The sequence below is a fragment of the Peromyscus californicus genome, unplaced genomic scaffold (genome assembly GCF_007827085.1).
Source record: "Peromyscus californicus insignis strain IS unplaced genomic scaffold, ASM782708v3 Scaffold_6__1_contigs__length_162567912, whole genome shotgun sequence".
NCBI lineage: Eukaryota > Metazoa > Chordata > Mammalia > Rodentia > Cricetidae > Peromyscus > Peromyscus californicus.
In genome coordinates, this window is record NW_026294584.1 from 62,840,335 (window position 1) to 62,861,951 (window position 21,617).

General features: G+C 43.3%; 1 pseudogene; it reads left to right on the plus strand.

The window, feature by feature from the left end:
* The first annotated feature begins 7,868 nt into the window (after positions 1-7,868).
* LOC128099548 (uncharacterized) lies at positions 7,869-20,232 on the plus strand (annotated as a pseudogene).
* Positions 20,233-21,617: the final 1,385 nt, after the last annotated feature.

The following is a 21,617-nucleotide window of genomic DNA, read 5'->3' on the forward strand; positions in this document are numbered from 1 at the left end:
GACTTGCTCTGTGGCCTTACATATGCTGCATCCTGGAGAACCAGGTAGTCTTGAGAAGGACGTGCATTCTGCTGTTGCTGGATGGGGTGTTTCTTCTGTCCATTGGTCTAATGTGTTCCAGCCACTGTCTCCTTATTGAATTCTATCAGGGTGCTCTGTGCTTCATCAAAGCAGGTTCTCAAAGCTCCCCCACTGTGGTTGTATTGTTTTCCATTCTTCAGTGCCACAGACATTTCTGTTGCACACCTAGGTCTGTTAATGTTGAGACACATACACACACACAATTACCATGTCCTCACAAAATCTTCTTTACCCTACTTAGTTCCTACTGTTTAAAGTGCTTTTTTCCTCCCTTCCTTCTCCCACTCTTCTTTGTTGCAAGGAAAAATAACAAATTTCTGCTTTCTGTTTTGGATAACTCAGAAGTTGGGTCAATTAACTGCTGCTCTGGTTCTGTCACTAATTGGCCGTGGGACATCAAGGAAGCCACAGAACTGCTTTGATACAGTTGTTTCCTTGTCTGAGAAAGAGTAGCATTTGCTGAACACACTTTCTATGGTTCAAATTTTCAAGTTGTACAACAGATTGAATGCAAAGTGACCTCAATTTTAGGCATGCAAAGCAATGATTTTTTGCAATTGCCACAGGACCCTCTATTAAATATGAGGTGTTATTCTCCCGATCTGGGTGAATTTAGGTGAAATTACTTGTTGTATAAGTACTAAGCAAGGTCTTAACCATTGCAACATCAAATATTATGGTTCAAACTTGTTATTTAAGTGACAACTTAATTGCATTTATAAAATTGATACATAGCCTCAATAGAACATTCAGATACTACAGACCAACATAAAGAAAGCAACAAATCCCCTCAGAATGACATTTTCATTTGGTAAATAGTACTTCAAATATTTTATGCAAATGAGGAGAAAGAGGAAAAATTTAAGTATAGATTCAGATTACAAATATTTTTAATTTGAAAAATATTGATATCTTTGAAAACTTGATAATCTTTCTTTTAAATAGGGAAATGATGAGAAATATTCAACCTTACATCATTCAGCAACTAGTTTCTAGAAATGTCTTCAGATACCTTGAATGCACCACTCAGATAATTTTGGTCCCACCTGTCCCCTGCTGCCAACTTACCTTGGCTTGGACCAAATTTTAAATACATAATTGACAATATTCTGTGCACTTTACCCACGCACAGATGAGAGACGAGACCCAATGGTACAGAGGAGCTAACACCCAGGGAAGGATTTTTTGAGAAATGAAAAATTGGAGCCAATGCTAAAGGACTCAAGCAAGCATCCACAGTCACCAAGACTTGTCTCATAACATGCATATCTCTCCTTTTTCTACAGACTGCTCTTACAGAGTTCACCAAAAGTTGATTGAAGGTGAGTTATGTGCTCAACAAAATCATAGGATACCATATAAGAAAATCAGTTGTAGGTTGAAAATATTGCTGAGTGTTTAAGAGCACATCCTGCCCATGCAGAACATCTGAGTTCAGCTCCTAGTACCTGCATTGGGCAGCTCACAACTGAACTGCCTATAACTCTGGTTCTGGGGCATCCATTGCCCTCTTCTGGCCTCCATGGGTACCTTCACTCACAGGTGCATATACCCACTTACAGGTACTATTAGCATATAATTAAAAATAAAATATAACAAGATCAGTTGCATTCCTAGATAATAACAATGGCCAATCTGAAAAAGAAATTAAGAAAACAACTCATTTAATATAGAATGCAAAGGGTTAACCTACTTAGGGCTAAACCTGACCTTTCACAGATGTGAAAGATTAGGACACTAACCACTCTAAAACTTTGATAAAAATCCAAATGATTTGTTTTATTCAGAAGCAGAAAGTAGCCTAAGGTTCATGTGGAATTTAAAGGGACATGGAATACCCACAGCAATCTTGAAAACTATTGCGAAGTTGAAAACCTCACAACTGGTAACTCCAAAACTCATTACAAAGTGGCAGTGGTCAAGGTAGTGTGGCACTGTCATAAAGGTGAAAATGTAGACCAGTGGCACAGAGTAAAGAGTCCATAACCAAACCCTTGGCTAGCTGGCCTAAGAATGTTTGGTGTGGATATCAGCACTACACAATGGAGAAACGATAGTCCAGTCCCTTCAACACATGATATTGGAAAAAGTGGATGTTCACATACAAAAATGAAAAGTTGTGTACACCATATGCAAAAGTCAATTCACAATTCATAACTGAAGTAAGCCCAAACTCAGTACTGAAGGACTGCTAGAAGAAAACATGGAAAATCTTCAGAACATGTATTCAGAAATGTTTTCTTGGTGTGATAAGAAAGGCACAGGCAAACGGGATGGTGCCAATTTATAACTATCTGGACATTCAAGGAAACAAGGGAGTAAAGAGGAGGAGAGAGCGCATGTAAGTTGTGCATCTGGTAAGAGCTTCATAGCGAAAATATATAGAGAGAACTCCTATAACACAACACCACCAAAGCTGCAAATGGTCTGAATATAAGTTATACAAAAGAACTGAATGGACACGTCTCTAAACAACTTTGTACAGTGGTAAACAACTGTACCAAGAGGCAGTCATCAAGACCAATAATAGCAATGCAAAACTAAAGCACAATGAGATGGCATCTTATCCACATCAGGATGGATGTTATCGATGATAGGTTGCTTCTGTCAGCTTGATATAAGCTAGAGTCACCTGGGAAGAGGGCCTCAGTGAGTGACTGAGTCAGCGTGGCCTGTGGGCATGTCTGTGGGGGTTGTCTTGATTGTGTTAATCGAGGAGGGAAGGTTTGTTCACTACACCATTCCCTGGGTTTACATCCTGGGCTGTAGAAAAAGGAGAAGGTAAGCTGAGTACTAAGCGTGCACGTATACATTCCCTCTGTTTTCTGGACTATGGGTGTGACTAGCTGTTTCTGGATCCTGCCATCTTGACTTCCTACTTTGATAGAGTATACTCTGGAATTGTGGGTACAAATGAGCCCTTTCTCTCCTAAGTTGCTTTTGTCAGAATTTTTTATCCATCAACAGTAAATGAAATCAAGCCATTATTAAGTCAAAGTGTTGATGGGTTGCTAAGAAGTCAGAATATTGGGCATTGTTTATGGGAATATAAAATGGTGCTACCATCTTGGAGGTTCTTAAAAACACTGAACATAGAATTGCTGAACCTGACTCACCAATCACATTTCTGAGTATGTATTCTAAAGATCCTAAAGATGACTTTGAAATCTTTGGAATGCATGTATATTCCCATATTCCTGTGTACCCTCATTCCTTATGTAGAAGATATAGAAGCAAACCAAATGTTCATTGACATCAAACGTGGAGCACACAGGGATATAGTACACAGCCTTAAAAAAAAAAGAAAGACATCATCTCGTGCTACTGTCTGGAGGACCTTGTGGTGAATGGAGATAATCATTGAAGAACAAATATTGTGAATTTTTTGCTCATGTGAAAGTTCCAATTCATCAAACTCCTGTGAATATAAAATGGAAGTTATTGTCAAGGGCTTGGGGCCTTGAGAATGAGAGTTTCAGTGTACAGAGTTGGAAGAGTTCTAGGGATGAGTGGATTTATCAGCTAGTGAATATATTTACCAATGCAGCTCGGAAGTGAACCCTTGAAACTGCTGTGATGGTGAATTCCATGCCAGGTTGGCTTACCTCACTAGGAATGGAGTTCTGTGAGTCATCTACTCTGCAGTCATGACTGAAAATACGAGTTGAAATCAGGCTTTTAGAATTTCTTAGTGGTCTTCTCTACAATGTACATTATTAGAAAGAATCTTAAAATGTTTACATTGACTCAGTTTTTTTCTTTACTCCCCCTAGGGGTGTGTGTCTTAGTGGGGACAGGACATTATATTCTTCTATTTCTTTATTTTGCTGTTGTTCCTCTTTTTTTTTTTTTTTTTTTTGTCTTCAGGGTAGTATCTAACTATGTAGCTTAGACTCGCCTCATGCGCACAGTCCTCCTGCCTCAGCCCCAACACCCAGAATTTACCATTCCTTAGACATGCTGTACTATGGACAGACTTTATGTTGTCCACAGTTAGCCATTTCCCCTTGTGTGCTTGTTGACACTTTGATTGGGTATTTACTTATCTAGTAGGCACTTGTGGGAGAGAGCTGGCATGAGCTGGCCTCCTTCTGCTGTTTTTCTCATTTGTGATCCTCAATAAGGGCCTTGACCATTTGTTGATTTGGCAACTTTGATAAGTTCACAGACCTGATTCTGACAAGGTTTTGATATTTCTGCATGTCTATGTGTTCCTGACTTAATTCAGTAAGTTCATAGGTAGTAATATTTCATTTGCTTGAGTAAGCCACTTCCCAACCTGTACCACATGGTTGATGCTGGACATGGGTTCATTTTCACATGTAAGATGTGGAGTCTTTTTGCCTCAACATATACACACAATATGGAGAGTCAGGGCAAGGTACAGCCTGAAAGCAATGGTTTTATACACTGTGGGGTCACTTAAAGCAGGGTGCAGTCTGATCTGCATAGACAGTTTCTAACTGACTGACTTCTCTTACCCTTTAGTTGGTGACTTTTATGCGTTACCTGGGACAAACATTCACTCACCCAAGACAGAGCACCAATCACAGACCAAAGAGAATTCCACCAAAGTGTACTTTGGTGAACCAATGAGTTTATTGGGATTATTTACAGGAGCATGGGTGTGGGATCACTTAGAGGAGTGTGGGTGACTCAAAGGCAGCTGCGTCAGCAAAAGCCACTCCAACATTGAAGATGGCTTCTGACAATTGTGTTACCAAGTTCCCCTCAACTTGCAGACAGCTCCATCAAAAAGCCTTGTTTTTCTCAGCAATTGTTTGCTGCTTGTATAACCTTTGGGTAGAGGCTTGTAGAGTCCTGTAATTTTTGAGTTTTGTGAACTTCCTGGGCCTAGTGTTTCATTAGCTTCCTGGATCTGGTGAACCTTCCTCCTTTGCCCTAGAATAAATGTCTCTCTCATCAATGAGAAAAAAGCTACACAACGTCCTCAACATTCTGCACTTTGTAGTTAAAGTTAGGGCATCTCAGGATTTTCCTTTTATCAGGAAATGATAAACTCAGGAGGTTCCATCCCTCCTGAGAGAGAAGAGGCCAAAGATCTTGCTTAGCCTCTTCCCACCAAGGGAGGATCCAAGGACATGTCCAGTGTCTAGTGCATAAAAAAAGGCCTCACCAGATTCTGACTGTGCTGGTGACCTTCAGGTTCCAGAACTGTCAGCTTCCAAGCTTGTGGTCATCTGTCATATCTGCCTAAGATGGCCAAGATAACAGAGTTAGTCTATGCTGAGGGTAGCTTCAAGTGAGTCGACATGGTAAGCAGAGGGACCCACGTCTGACCTCCAGGAAAGTCTGGTGAAGGTCAATTGGGGACCAGGTGAGGATGGAGGTTGCCCTGAAACCAGGCTGCTAGAAGTCAAGCCTGGAAGGAAGTGTGTGATTTCAGCCTAGCTTTATCTGGTCAGAGACAAGGACCCAGGGCTCTTTCTGCCTATGACCCAGATCAGTTGTTTCTGAAAGGAGATTCTAACATCCGGATGCATTTACTGTCTTAAGGGTGAATGAAGGATGCTGACGAAAGTGGGACTCTTGGAAAGCTGAACATTGTGCTTGTGTTGGAGCAAATATCAGTGGCTTTGCAAGATGGTCAACAGAAACTATTGCAGTGAAAATGCGCTTGTTTATTGACAGACAGAAGCATCTTTGACAATCTAGCCTCCTGAAGTGATGCCGTCATAAGGCTGTAAATGGAGGTGTTGACTGAAGTGTTATTCACAGAGCTGGCAAAACAGAGAGACTGGTGTATTCACAGCAGGGAATCAAGAAATAAATCAAACATCATTTTCCATCCTCTCTGCTACAAGCCCCTCCCTCAAGGTAAATGTTAAAACTTCAGGAGCATCCTCCCCTGTGATTCCTCATGATCAGTGGGACACATCTAGGCTCGGCAGTCTGTAGAACAGTAAGGGCTGCTAGGAAACTAGATGACAAAGTGTGGCTAAGAAAGACACTCTTCTGAGTAGCATGAATTTTGAAGAAGTCTGCATTTTGAGGGTTCTCTGTGTGTGACTGTGTGTGACATCATCTTCGAGCATGAGGAATCACAGGGGAGGATGCTACTGAAGTTTTAACATTTACCTTGAGGGAGGGGCTTGTAGCAGAGAGGATGGAAAATGATGTTTGATTTATTTCTTGATTCCCTGCTGTGAGCTGTTGATTTACCTTGTAACAAGCAGCAGGTACACTTTGTAGTTTGAAGGGAATGCATAATAAAATGTTAACAAGTAAAGTTGCATCCGTCCGTCTCTAGTTGAAGAAACAAATGTAGAAAAATTGGGGCCTCAGGAATCTCTCCACTGCCTATAAAATTTCTGTGTCATATGTCCCTGCCTGGCCTACAGACTCATTCAGCACATAGTCCCGGGTCCCTGGTATGGGAACAGGATCCAAGTTCTCATCCAGAATCCCAAGGGAGATTCAGCCTAGCCTTGGACTGGCATTCTGGTCTTAGTGGGCTCAGAGCATCACTCTCTGGAAGGGATGGAAGCAGATGAGACAGGGCAGGTGATAGACTATCTGGTCTTCCTGAGGGTCTCCATTTACCTAGCTCAAACACAGTGTCAAGAAGACTCTTCAGCAGCTTCCATATCACATTGTAGCACTTCATGGGATTACACATTAGACCTGTCCAGGAAGGTGTTTGCCCATCAATCACAAGGCAGGAGCAACTGGTGATGTGCCAGTGCCTAGATCAGAAGGAAGCAGCAAAGAGGCATCATGTTACTGTCTCTTCCAGTTTCATTTCTGTGCTGTGAAAGAATAATCACAAAAATGCAACTTAAGGAAGAAAAGAGCTTATTTGGTTTATAATTCCAAGTTACCGTGTATCATTTTAGGGAAGTCAAGACAGAACTAAAGAAACTAGTCGCATCATAGTCAAGAGTGATAAATACATCCTTGTTGTTTCCTCCCAGCTGACTTTCTCCTCTCCTCTACTGTTTAGCATCTCCTGCCTACAGAATGGTGCCGTCCACAGTGGGCTGAGCCTTTCTATATCAACTGTCAAGCTACCTGCCCTCCATACATACCCAGAGGCCAACCTGATATAGTTAGTTCCTCATTAAGGCTGTTTTCCAGGTTACTTGAGGTTGTGTTGACAGTACACACCACCCACCAGTACACTCTCCATCATAGAGAACTCACTTTCAGTCATCACTATGTCTAAACTTTATCTATGAAGGTTTCATAAGCAAGACTGGGTATTAACTATAGCAAAGGTCTATCAAACAACTCATATGCACTTTTAATTGCGTTACAGAGAACGTGCACACAGTTCCTATAAAAATGCAATCATTAGGCATAACATGTAGCTGTCATGGAGGCTGCTAAGTCAGAGCACACAAAAGCATACTGTGCTGGGAACTAAGTGAGACCTAGTCTCTTGACTTTCTAGCACATGACCATTCCACACAAGCCTTTCAATTGCCCAAGAGAAATCATCCACTGTAACACCCTCCAACCCCTGTTAGCCTGCATCCCTCCGTTCTGACAGCTTCTGCTTGGTGTGAGGAAAAATTACCAGGGAAGTGAACTGCTTCAGGAAGCTTCTAATTCATGTCCAGGTCTTGCAAACTCACGGAGATCAGTCCTCTTCATGCAGGGAGTCTGACATGCAGTGGCATAGGTGATGAGATGGCAAACACACCAGCCTCTCACCTAGGCTTGAGATGACGTGAGGAGGAGGAGGAGGGGAAGAATGACGGGGGAGACAGCATCAAGTGATACCTCCCATGTGGCTCCATATCCTTGGGGCAAATATTAACAGCATGCAATCACTGCAAGTGTCCAGGTGTTAGCAAGCCCCCTGCCCTGTTACAACTCTTTTTCTTCTCCCTGTCCATCTCCCTCTTCTTCCCCCATCTTTCCCTTCCCCACTCCCTTTGCTATCTAGTGTAAATGTTTTTATTTTTTTCCTGTGTAGATGCAGATGTAATAGCAGGGCACATATCCTGCCCTGGGTCTCCAGGGTAAATACAGAGTTTTTGTCCCAGTGCCTGTTGAGATGGCTGCTGTGTGATGTTGGATGAGTCACTTAACCTCTTTCTATCTCCACTGCCTCATCTTTTAAATATGAATTTTGGAGCAGATGATTGATGACACCAGGATGGTCTGAATGCAGTCATGGTTTGCTGACTTACCTCCTGCCAGCCCATACCAGGAATGGACGGAAAGGAGATAGACGGAGCAGGCAGCAGACACTTAATGGTACTACCTTGCAAGCTCCATATCTACCACGTGCTGCAGCACGGGGGTTCCTTGCCAGTGACCTCAGGGTCCTCAGCACAAGAGTCTACTTATTGGGATCTTGGACCTGGTGTATGGGAGAACGTGACTCTCTCTTGTTCATGTGTCTTTCTCACAGACATGAACAAATGTTACTCACCCCAGATAGCTCACAGGCTAAACAAGTGATGCCGCTTGTGTTTGGCTCAGTGAACCGGTGAGTTTATTGGGGTTACTCACCAAGCTTAAGCCTGGCTTGAGTGGCCTCTCAGAAAAGTTGTGTCCCGGGAGCTCCCTGCACAGCTTGGGGCAGCTCAGTCTCTCAGGCTGTTGTTACTGCTTAGATAACCATGGGGAGGTTCCTTCACTTCCTGAGTCTGAAGAGCACCCTTCCAAGAGAGAACATCTCAGTTAAAAAGAAATCTCTATCAGCATTGGGGCGGGGGACTCTAATTTCTAGTACTAGTTCCTAGGGATGATCTCTTTACTGACCCTGGGTATCCCTCTCTTCTTATTTCCAATATGAATCTGCAACTGTCTGCCTTATAGCATCATCAAAACATTATCCATGGCATTTCTATAAAGTATCAGAGGTAGCGTGCCTGGAATCCCAGCACCCAGGAGCTGAGGTGGGAGATTTGAGATTTCTAGGCCACCTGGGCAACAAAGTGAGACCCTGTCTAAAGTAAGAAAAAAAAAGTGTCATTTGCATTGAATCAGAAGGTAAGGCTATGTAATGGCCTTTTAACTATATCACTAAATAGGGGGGCTGGCTTTGCACTATACAAGATGAAGGGTCTGGGGCCCTATTTTAACCTCCTGGCAAGGCTGTCCTTAGGCTTCGTTCATCTGCTCCATCACAGGGCAGACATATTAGGGCTGGGGAGATGACTCTGTGGTTAAAGTGATTCAGCTCTCCAGGACCCATGTAAATGCCAGTTGAGGTTGTAAGGCAGACACAGAGGATCCCCGGAGCATACTGCTTTTCATGATTAGCTCTATCAGTGAGCTCTCAGTTGGACTGAGAGACCCTGTGCCAAAGAATTAGGTGGAGGAGTGTTTGAGGATCTCCCCACTTGAGGAAACACACACACACACAAGAAAAAAAAAGACATATCATTTATCACACATAATTAAGCATTTCACTAAACACCTTTCCATACTGCTTTTCGTAGTTTAGATATGAGTTATAGAGGATGCCCTGGTCCTGCGGTCATGAAAGCACGGGGGAGGGGGGGAGCTTTAATTTGAGCGAGACATTGACAGCTTGTACAAGGTCCCTGAAAAGACTTAAAGTGGCCTGAGAGCAAAGTCTAGGCTGGTGACTCCACGGGCTCTGAGATGAGCATCCCTCAAGAAAGGGGTAGGTCAGCCCTGAGAGAACTATGGGCTGGAGTCAGTTGAGGAGATCGGGATGGATGGGGGCACAGAGACAAAGGACAGCTGGGGATAAGAAGGCATAAGCAGCTGAAACCCACTGTTACCTTCAGGGGAGGTGCTGATGGCTAAGCCCAGGGCCAGCCTCCACGGCCAGTCCCAGGAGGAGGTGTGGAAGTCATTAAATCTGTAGTCCAGTGACCTGCTGTCTTGAACTCACATCTCCCGTCTCTAGTGGAGACTTGCGCTGACCCTGAGTGGACACACAGTGCTCCCAGCTATTAAGCAAACTGTTGCCTTTTCTCCCAAGTAGATAAAAAACCTGCTCTTAATGCTGCACTAGGTTGTGAAATGTGATGAAATAACAAATTTAAAAAAGAAAGTTTGCAAAAATCTGAAGTGCTCTCTCAGAGAACAGTGCAATATCCTCTTTGCTATGGAAACTGGGTCTTTCCCCAAAGTTAGAAGAGTGATTTTTCTCTCTCAGGAGGGGGTTCGGCTTAATTGGATATTGTACCATGGAACTGCTTTCCAGAACCTTCCCTGGAGAATCAGCTAAAGGAACAGCGATTACCCACGAGGCTGCTCAGCAAGGACTGGATTGATGGGGGTTGGTGAGGCTCCTGAGATCCCTGCTACAGACATTTGCGAGTTTTCATTCTGTCTCCCCACCAGACACCCTGAGTGTTTCTCCCCACAGCTTAAAGTTTTATAGCAAGTCTGTTTCAGTTTGTAAGCCAGAAAACTTCAAGTTCACAATCAGGTCAAGCCTCAGCTGCTGGTTGGGCCTTGCTGGGTGATGGATGGGCTGATAGCTGTTGACTGGGCCTTTCTGAGCAGTAGGCTTACAGCTGATGACTGGGCCTTGCTGAGTGATAGGCTTAAAGCTGTGGATGGGTGTTGGTGGGTGATGGGTTTATAGCCAATGGCACATGATCACAGTGTGGTGAAAAACCCAGGATGATGAAGCAATTGGAATGTCTTTCCTTGCTTCCCCAGAAACACCTCTGACTTGCACCCCACTGTCTTTGCTTCGTTGTGTGTGTGCTCACGCATGCACATGTGTATGTATCTGTGTGCCATATATGTGGAAGCCACAGGACAACAAAGTTTCTTCCTCCCAGGTGCTGTCTTGTTGTTGGTTGTTTTTAAAATAATATTCTACAACACTGTCTACCTTGTTTTTTTGCACAGTCTCTTGTTGGCCCAGAACCTACCAAGTATATGAAGCTGGCTGCACTGTTGAGGTTTGCCGATTTCTGCCAATGCTATACCTTAGCCATGACCTACCCTTCTGGACCCTGTGATATGATGTGTGTAGGCGGGACAAGGAGGAGACTAAAGCTGGGAAGTGGAAGGCTGAGAGAGAGACACTGCCAGCCGCCACGAGCCATGTGGCAAGGTATAGAATAATGGAAATGGATTAATTTAAGCTGTAAGAACAGTTAGCAAGAAACCTGCCACGGCCATACAGTTTGTAACCAATATAAGTCTCTGTGTTTACTTGGTCGGGTCTGAGCGGCTGTGGGACTGGCAGGTGAGAGAGATTTGTCCTGACTGTGGGCCAGGCAGGAAAACTCAAGCTACAGATGTGCATAAGACTCAGTCAAACCAGATGCTTGCTACATAGGCTGTTGTGATCGCTAATTTTGGTTGTCAACTTGATATAACCTAGAGTTACCTTGGAAGAGGGAACTTCAATTAATGGATTGCCTCCATTGGATTGGCCTGTGAGAGTGTCTTTGGGGGCATTTTATTGATTGCTAATTGATGTGGAAGGCCCAGTCCTCAGTGGGTGGTTCCATCCCTGGACAAGAGGTCCTGTGTTGTATAAGAGAAGTCATTGAGAAAGCCAGTAAGCAGTATTCCTCCAGGGTCTCTGCTTCAGTTCTTATCTTGGCTTCCCTAGATGATAGGCTATGAGCTGTTCATGTTGGATTTAGTCAGCCTTTCATCATAGCCAACAGAAATTGATATCAGAGAGTGGGAATTTGCTGTGCTGGACCTGACCATATTGTTTTGGGGGAGGATTGTGGCAGTGTTTGGAACTTTGGGCTGGAAAAGGCAGTGAATGTTTGGAGTTTAATGGGCGATTTCTAGAATTTGGAAAATAATGCTGAGAGCAGTGGGTGTGGAGGCCCGGCTTGTAAAGGTTCAGAGGGAAGCAAAGACTCTGTTAGGGCTGCTGCTATGACATTTTGAATTAATTTGTGGTTTCTGGTCATCTGGGGCTGAAGAATCAACCCTGTTTAACAAGAGACCCAGCACCACTGGAGAGAAACCTTTGCTTTACTATGACAGTTAATGCTGGTCAGCTGGGGCTGAAAAATAAGCTATGGTTAAGACGAGGCCAGCATCATGGAGGCAAATTATTCTAGAAAGTATTTCCTCAGGGTCAGCTCATAGAAGTTGTGGTCCAGAGGGTCTGAGCTCCAGCCAGATTTGGTCACATATAAGCATCTCCCATATGTGCTGGTTTTGAAGGCACGAAGGAGTCCTGGAGAACAGCTAAGGTGGTCTTGAGTTGCGTTTGAAAGCGGGTTGAGTGAGCCATGGGAGCAAGTCAGTTAGTAGCATTCCTCCATAGTCTCTGCTTGAGTTCCTGCCTCAGCTTCCACTAACAATGGGTTGTAACCCTAAGCCAAATAAGATCTTTCCTCCCTGTGTTGGCTGGTTTTGTCAACTTGACATAAGCTAGAGTCAGAGAGGAGCAGCCTCCATTGAGAAAATGCCTCCGTAAGATCCAGCTGTAGAGCATTTCTTAGTTAGTGATTGATGGGAGAGGGCTCAGCCCACTGTGGGTGGTGCCATCCCTGGGCTGGTGGTCCTGGGTTCTATGAGAAAGCAGGCTGAGCACGCCATGAAGAGCAAGCCAGTAAGCAGCTCCCCTCCATGGCCTCTGCATTAGCTGCTCTCTCCAGGTTCCTGCCATGCTTGAGTTCCTATTCTGGCTTCCTTCAGTGGTAGATTATGATGTGGAAGTGTATGGCAAATAAACCCTTTCCTACTTTCCTTTTGGTCATGGTGTTTCATGACAGCAATAGTAACCCTAACTAAGATACTCTCTAAGTGGGCTTTGGTCAGTGTTTTGTCACAGCAACAGAAGGCAAACTATGGCAGCTGTGCTGGTGATCAGAGCGAGCGCTTTGCCACTCACTGTTTTGTCACTGAAATGTTTCCTTCCTCTGCTCCTGATGGTAATGGTAATTCCTTCTATATGGTGAATGCAGGGTTGACCATTGGCTTATCAGGACTGTCAGAAATCTAGCTTCTCTCTATTTCTTTATGCACATCACCAACAACACTTATATGGTCAGTTTGTTAGGCTGGAGGGATTTACTGGCATTTTCCAGACTCCTATCTGTATGTCTGAGGGAAGAGGCAAAGAAACCACAGAGGTGGGAGCTGGAAGTAGGTAGGTAGGTATTCCACTTTGTAAGGGTCTTTTGAGAAATCTCAGCCTCGGCTCCCTTCTGGGGAGGCAGAGGGACAACCTCTGAGCTTAGCTTATTTTAGCCATCAGTGGGAGGATCAGGTGGTAAATAGATACTTATGGGAGGAAGAAGGCATGTGACAAGATCATGTTCAAGAAACATTTATTTATCACTTGTCTATGTTTACCCCATGCCTAGAAGTATGGAGGATCATAGAGACTCTGGGATCTCATTGTCTTAAATTACACCTCACCAAAATTTAAAGAGTAGACCCTTCTATGGACAGAGAACAAGGCATCCTACACTGACAAGGGCCAGGGAAGAATGCCACGGAAGAGCTTTCAAGACAAAGCTTGAGTCTATCGGATCAGGATTGACAGAAATTAGAGGACAGACTCCGGTGAGGCCAGACAAGAGGATAAAGGGGAAAGGAAGGAAAGATGGAGGTCCAGAAACAGGACTCGGTTTGGAAGAAAGAGATCTTTGAAGCCCTGTCTGCACCCTGCTTTTCCACTGTCAGGTTTCCTGTGATGGGGGCTTTGGGCAGCAGGAGATGAACTAAAGCTGATCTCCCAGCAAGTCCTCTCTCACTGTGGCAGAACTCAGGGAAAAGCATCCATCATCTGAGGACTGCCTCAGCACACAGTGCAGCAGGCTGGCGAAGAACTCTCAGCTCACTCCAGGGCTCCCATTCCCAAGTCATGGCAATCCAAGGACAAGGATGGCTGACACCTGCAAGGAGCTGTCTTTCTTCTGAGCAGTATTTTAATCTTTATTAGAAGTAACTTAGATAAAACATTATCAACACATTGAATAGACCACAGGTGACATTTAATGGTTATTTTCTATGTGTGGTTGACTGAATGGGCTTCACTGTTGGTTGTGAAAGCTAAGTGGAAGACTTCTGCTATGGGACATTTTCATGTAAATTTGGTATTTCAGGTCTTTGGCCTCATGACCTTAGTCATGGGATGTAGGATGTACTCTATCTTCCTTTGCTTGGGCACTAATGGGAATTAAATAGCCTTTCCATCCTTCCTATGCCTATTTCCCAAGCCTGGCCTAAGTATTAAATGAGATTAATATATATTAATGTACTGCACAGTAGGCACTCAATATGTATTTAATGTGAGTCATGAATAAAAAATATTTAGTCCACTTCAGAAATATTTTAACTTGAACAGGTTTCTCCAAAGGGGAGTAAGGTGTCTCCTTCTCTTCAGAGGAGAGAAGGGGTCCCTAAGTCTTCGTGTTAGTTAGTGGGTGAAGCAGTGTGTTAATCGGCACTTTGAGAACCTCTGTGAGGGCTCATTCCTGCAGCTCTTTTGATATTGTCTCTTTTCTGTCTTGGCAGACCCATCCAGGTCTTGTCTTATTTATTGTTTTTGGTCTAGAGACTGGGAGGAGAAGTGGATGTAAACCTGTGTGGTACTACTGTTGGTGGTGGAGACAGCAGACAGGTTTTGCAAGGCAGAGTTCTCTGCATCATCTTGAGCAAACGGAGAGTGCTAGCCTTAACTGGAAGAATTTGGCCCCTATGACCAAGAGGTTTGGGATTGAAGGCTTTTCATTGTGTATTTCCAAAATTTCTTAGTCAGATTATAACATTCTATTCTTTTCAACCAAGGTGTTGAGCTTGCCCTTGCTGGGGTTCAGAACTTGATTCTCTTTGGAATGCTACTTGCCTTCACTTGCCTTGTAACTAAGCTTGGAATTGTGTGCACATATATATTTTCTACTCTGGGGCTATAGAAGATGAAAGTTGTTTTTATAAACTGACAGAATCCCTTTGGATTCCACATGGCTATTAAAAGATGACTAATGGCTTTTCTCCCTTGTATCAATCAACTAATCCATGCTTTTTATTATTATCCTGACCCCTATGATGGCTATTCTCAGTTGTCAACTTGACTACATCTGGAAGGCTGGGTACACCTGAGAGGGGTTCATTTTAATTAAATCATTTGAACTGGGAAAATCCACCTTTAATCCAGATCTTTTGAGATGGGAAGATCCACCTTTAATCTGGGCCATACCATTGCTGGGAACCTATATAAAAATATGAAAGAAGGAAGCTTGCTCTCTTTGGCTGCTTTCTCTCAATCTCACTGAGAAGTCCATTCCTTCACTGACATTAGAGCCTAGTTCTTTGAGATTCTGGTGTATATATCCAGTCTTATGGACTGAACAACTACTGGATTCTTGGACCTTCCATTGGTAGATAGCAATTGTTGGACTAGCTGGACTACAACTTGTAGGCCATTCTAATACATTCCCTTTGTACTGTACACACACACACACACACACACACACACACACACACACACACACACACACACACGAGATCCTATGACTTGGAATGGAGATGTGTGAGAGGACCCTAGTGAAGCTTTGATCTTTGGACCTTCCAGTTCTCAATGGTTTATTTCACCTGAGGAAGTAGTCTTTCCACCCTCTGCAGAAGATGTACTCCCAGACCCTGAAGTAGTGCGTTCTCTACCTTTGACTAAGAAAATTAATCCTTTGTTGTCTACTAAATCAGCCTTTAATTTCTCTGAAGATGTCAGGCAGACAGCACTGATGTCCCTCAGGGCTCTCCAATAGTTACCTCTAGACATATAACCAGACTTAAGGCAAGTCAGGCTCCTAGAGGTAAGATACAAAGTGTAGTCCTCAAGGAGGTGTGTGCCACACTATTAAAGAGATTAATGAGCTTGTTCATTCATTCAAACAGACATCTGGGGAACATATACGGGAATGGATTTTAAGGGTGTGGGAATAATGGTGAAGGAACATACAAATTAGATCAGGTTGAGTTTATTGATATGGGCTCATGGAGTGGAGACTCTGATTTAGTCTGGAAGCTTGCACAGTTTCTTTATTTTTATTTTTTAAATTTATTTATTATTTTTCTATTATCAGCTTGATAAGTATAAATTCTTATCTTAATAGTGAAATGTTTCATTGGGGCTTGCTCAGTAATTGAGTAATTGAGTAAAACCAAAACTAAGCTATAGCTTTTTTTTTTTAAGGTGTCAACAGTTTGAATGGCTGCAGTTTGTGAAAAGATGGCCTATTGGAAAGGAGTTGAAGGTGCCTGATATCCCTTGGCTTAGTGTTGATGAAGGGATTTTAAGGCTCAGGGAAATTGCAATGCTTGAGTGGGTACACTGTGGAAAACCTAATCCTCCACAAGGGGAAGGCCCGGAAGACACGCCCGTCACTAATCCTGTGAGATGCAAACTCTCGTGAGGGGAACACCGGCACATTTGAAGGGCTTTGTTGTCACCCCTTTCGCTGTACCAGACCTTAGGGGTGAATGAAGACTTTGCTGGCCACTCGGATGAATTAAATACAATGGGTTTAGTTAGGGCCCAAAGTACCAGGGACCAGGTGGCAGCATGGAATGGTTGAAGGCAAGGTGATTGTAGTTATTATGGTGGGCAGCATAGACAAAGCAATGTCCATAATTGCCTGACCCACAATGGTCAGCACAGGCAACGTGAATTTTATAGTGGCATGACTCATGGGCCTTTGGTACCAGCTAATCAATCATGGTGTTTCCAGGCTTGAAATAGATAGGAAGCCTACTATGTTTTTGTTTTATCTGTATAAGCTGAGAAATTCTCAAACAAATGAAAGAAAGGCTACATTGATTTGTGGCAAAAGTGAATCTCAGCCTATGAACCAATTTCCAGGCAGTTTGGAGATCTAGAAACACTTAAATTGAGGGACAGCCAGGTTCCTCTGAAGAAGGACCATCATAAAACACCTAAGAGTTTTACTGTTACATTTTCTCTGGTCCTTCTCCAGAGGGACCTACAGCCTCTTACAAGGCTAACTATAGAGTGGTAGAAAGGAAACAATCAGACTCTCTGGAGTCTGTTGGATACTGGTTCTGAACTGATGCTGATTCTGAGAGATCTCAAAAATATTGTGGCCCTCCAGGTAAAGTAGGTGCACATCCGGGTCAGGTGATTGACAGAGTTTTGACTGAAACATGGCTCGTAGTAGATCTAGTGGGTATCTGAACTCATCCTGTGGTTTTTTCCCCAGTCCCAGAATATGTAATTTGGGGTAGATATACTAAGGAGTTGGTTCCCTGACCTGTGGAGTAAGGGCTATTATGATTAGAATGGCCAAATGGAAGCCTTTAGCATTGCCTCCATCAAGGAGAATAGTGAATAAAATCCACTATAACATCCCTGGAGGAGTTATAGCAACTAGTGCTACCATCAAGGACTTGAAAGATGCAGGGGTTGTGTGTCCCACAACATCTCTCTTTAACTCTCCTTTCTTGCCAGTGCAGAAGACAGATGGATCATGGAGAAGGACAGTTGACTATCGAAAACTCAATCAGGTAGTGACTCCAATTGCAGCTGCTGTGCCAGATGTGGAATCCTTACTTGAGCATATTAACACATCTCCTGGTAAATGGTATACAGCTATTGATCTAGCAAATGCCTTTTTCTTGGTACCTGTCCATAAGGACCACCAGAAGCAATTTGCTTTCAGTTGGCAAGGCCAGCATTATACGTTTACATTTTTACCTCAGGGATAGTAATTCTCGAGTCCTTTGTCATAACTTAGTTCAAAGGAATCTTGACCATCTGTCTCTTTCACAGAATATCACATTGATGTATTATATTGACAACACAATGCTGATTGAAACAAGTGAGCAAGAGGTAGCAACCACATATGTAACTTCAGAGGATGAGAAATAAATCCAACCATAATTCTTGGGCATTCTACCTTTGTGAAATTCTTGAAAATCCAGTGATGTGGGGCATGCAAAGACACTCATGCTAAGGTGAAGGATAAGTTGAACCTGGGCCCTCCCACCGCTGAGAAAGAAGCACAACATTTAGTTAGTCTATTTGGATTTTGGAGACAGCACATTCCTTACTTGGGTGTGTTAGTGACTAAGAAATCTGCTAGCTTTGTATGGAGCCTAGAACAAGAGAAGGTTTTTTGACAAGTCCAGGCTGCTTGGGAACATATGATCCAGCTGACCCAACTGTGTCTGAGGTGTCAATGGCAGATAGGGATGCTATCTAGAGCCTTTGTCAGGCCCCTATATGTGAATCACAGACAAGATCTTTGTGATTTTAGAGCAAGGCATCATCTGTAGACAACTGTTCTCCCTTTGAAAGACAGCTCTTGGGCTGCCATTGGGCCTTAGTGGAAACTGAACATTTGACACAAGTTACCGTGCAACCATAAAGTAGGACATGCACAGTAGTGATCCATTATCAAATGGAAATGTGTTTAGGCCCAATAAGGTTCTGAAGGCACAAGCAAGTTGCACAAAGAAGTTTCCCAAATGTCTATGGATTCTATTCCCATTATAATGCCTTCTGCTGCATGTACCTATAGCCTCAAGGGGATACCCAAAGATTGGTTGACTGAGGAAGAGAAGACTAGGACCTAGTTCACTGATGGGTCTGTACTTTATGCAGGTACAATCCAGAAATGGACAGCTGCAACATTACAACCTCTTTCTGGTACAACCCTGAAAGACACAGGCAAAAGGAAATCTTCACAGTGGTCAGAACTTTGTATAGTACCCATGGGCATACATTTTGTTTGGAAGGAAACATGGCCAGATATATGATTATTCACTGATTCATGAGCTGAAGCCAATGGGTTGGCTAGATGGTCAGGGACTTGGAAAGAGCATGATTGGAAAATTGGTGAGAAAGATATCTGGGGAAAAATTATGTATATAGATCTTCGAAATGGGCAAAGATGAAGCATGATCCTATTAAGCCTTAATAATAAAAACCCAGAGTCAGATATTGTGGGTGAAAGCTGAAAGATCAGAGAAGCAGAGCAACAGCCACTAGAAAATTCTTACCTGTAAGTAATCTCAGACCAAATGGAGCATTCTGCCTCTATGAATCCTCAGACTGAATGGGGGTCAAGATCCTGTCTCCACCCACCTTATATATTCCTGTCTCCACCTTCTGATTGTGCTGGGATTAAAGGTGTGCACCACTACCATCAGGCTCTGTTTCTTTTAGACTGATTCAATCTCATGTTGTTCAGGGTGGCCTTGACCTCCTGATCTTCTTGCTTCCTCCTCCCAAGTGCTGGGATTCAAGGTGTGCACCACCACTGCCTGGCCTCTATGGTTAACTAGTGGCTAGCTCCACTCTCTGATCTCCAGACAAGCTTTATTTGTCAGAACATAAATAAAATATCATACAACACAAAGATGTGAAGATACTTGTGTCCCATGTAAATGTTCATTAAAAGATGACTCCAGCTAAAGAGGAATTCAATAATCAAACAGATAGACTGATCCATTCCAATGACACTCAACCTCTTTCCCCTGCCATCCCTGCCCTTGCCCAATGGGCCCATGAACAAAGTAGTCAAAGTGGCAGAGATAGGGTTTATGCCTGGACTTAAAAACATGTACTTCCATTCACCAAGGCTGGCCAGGCTATAGCTGTTGCTGAGTGCCAGATCTGCAAAGAGCAGAGACCAACACTGAGCCTTAGATATGGCACCATTCCTTGGAGTGACCAGTTAGCAACTTGATGGCATGTTGACTACATTGGACCACTTCCTCCATGGAAAGGACCATTCTTTGTCCATTCTGTAGTAGATACTTAGCTCTGGTTATGGATTTGCTTTTCCTGCACATAGTGTTTCTGTCAATAACACTCTCAGTGGACTTATGGAATGCCTTATAGTCATAGTATTCCACAGTGTTGCTTCTGACCATGGAACTCACTTCTCAGCCAGAGAGTGGAACAGGAGGTCCACAATCACGGAATCCACTGGTCTTACCGTGTTCCCCACCATCCTGAAGCAGATGGCTTGATAGAAAGTTGGAATGGCCTTTTGCAGATACAGTTATAGTGCCAATTAGTTGGCAGTAGCCTGAAGGCCTGGGGCAGGGTTCTCCAGAAGGTGGTATATGCTTTGGACCGTGTCCAATACATGTATGTTTTCTCCCATATTTAGCATTCACAGGTCCAGGAGTTAAGGGGTAGAAAACAGACTAGTTCCACTCACTATAGCCCCTCGTGACCCACTAAGAAAATATTTTCTTTGTCTTCCCACACCTTTAGTTTTGCTGGCCTAGAAGTTTTGGTTCCAGAGTGTGTGTGGCGGGGGGGTGGGTTCTCCTGTCAGAAGACACCACAAAAATTCCACTGAAGTGGAAGCACAGACTTCCCTCTGGCCACTTGGAGCTTCTGATGCCCTTAAGCCAACAGGCTCAGAGAGGAGTAACAGTGTTAGGAGGGCTGACTGATCCAGATTACCAAGGGGAAATTGGATCGCCTCTCCACAACAGAGGTAAGAAGGATTATGTCTAGAGTGCAGGAGATTTTTTAGGATGTCTTTTGGTGCTACCATATCCTATAATTAAAGTCAATGGGAAACAACAGCAACCTAATCCAGGCAAGATGGCAAAGGACACAGACCCTTCAGGATTGAACCTGTGGGTCACTCCTCCAGGAAAAGAGTCAAGACCTGCTGAGGTGCTTGCTGAGGGCAGAGGAAAGACAGAATGGGTAGAAGAGGAAGGTAGTTATAAACACCAGCTAAGGTCATGTGATCAGTTTTAGAAATGAGAATTAAAGCTGACATGAATGTTTCTGTCATATTTTGTCAAGAATGTGTTTGTACAGATATTTCTGCTTTACCCTTGATTTCTTTATCATATAATGTAACATTAATTAAGAGAATATCAGAATTACCATATTTAAGTTTGAGATACTAAAAGAATGTCCCTCAAGGGACATTGCCACCTATTCTAAAATTTTAATGTGTTTACAGTTGTATGAGGAATAGTTGTATCATGTAAGACATAATTATTCCTTGATTTAATACATAATGTGCTTGCTATTGTATGTGTGATAGTCACATCACTTTAGGTATAATTATGTACTGGTTATTGTTTTCAGTTGGAAAGTCAGTTTGACTTAAGGATATATGATTTTGTGTCAAGTTGACATGGATGGACTTGTGATGGCTATTCTTGGTTGTCAACTTGACTACATCTAGAATTAAGCAAAACTCAAGAAGCTAGACACTCCTGTGAGGGAGTTTTTCTTAATTAAATCATTTGAAGTGGGAAGATTCACTGTTAATCTGCATGTTTTGAGGTGGGAAAATATACCTTTCCTCTAGATCCTTTGAGGTGGGAAGTTCCATCTTTAATCTAACTACATTTTCTGCTGGTAGCCTATGTAAAGGACATGGAAGAAGAAAGCTTACTGTCCTTGCCTTCTTGTTCTCAATGTCACTGGCAAGTCCATTCCTTCACTGGCATTAGAGCCTCCTTCTTTAGGATTCCAGTGTGTCCTGAAGACCAGGTGAGATATCTGGCCTTGTGAACTGAGCAGCTACTAGATTCTTGACCCTTCACTGGTAGACAGCCATTGTTAGATGAGCTGAACCCCAGCTTGTAAGCCATTCTAATAAATTCCCTTTGTACGCGCGCACACACACACACACACACAC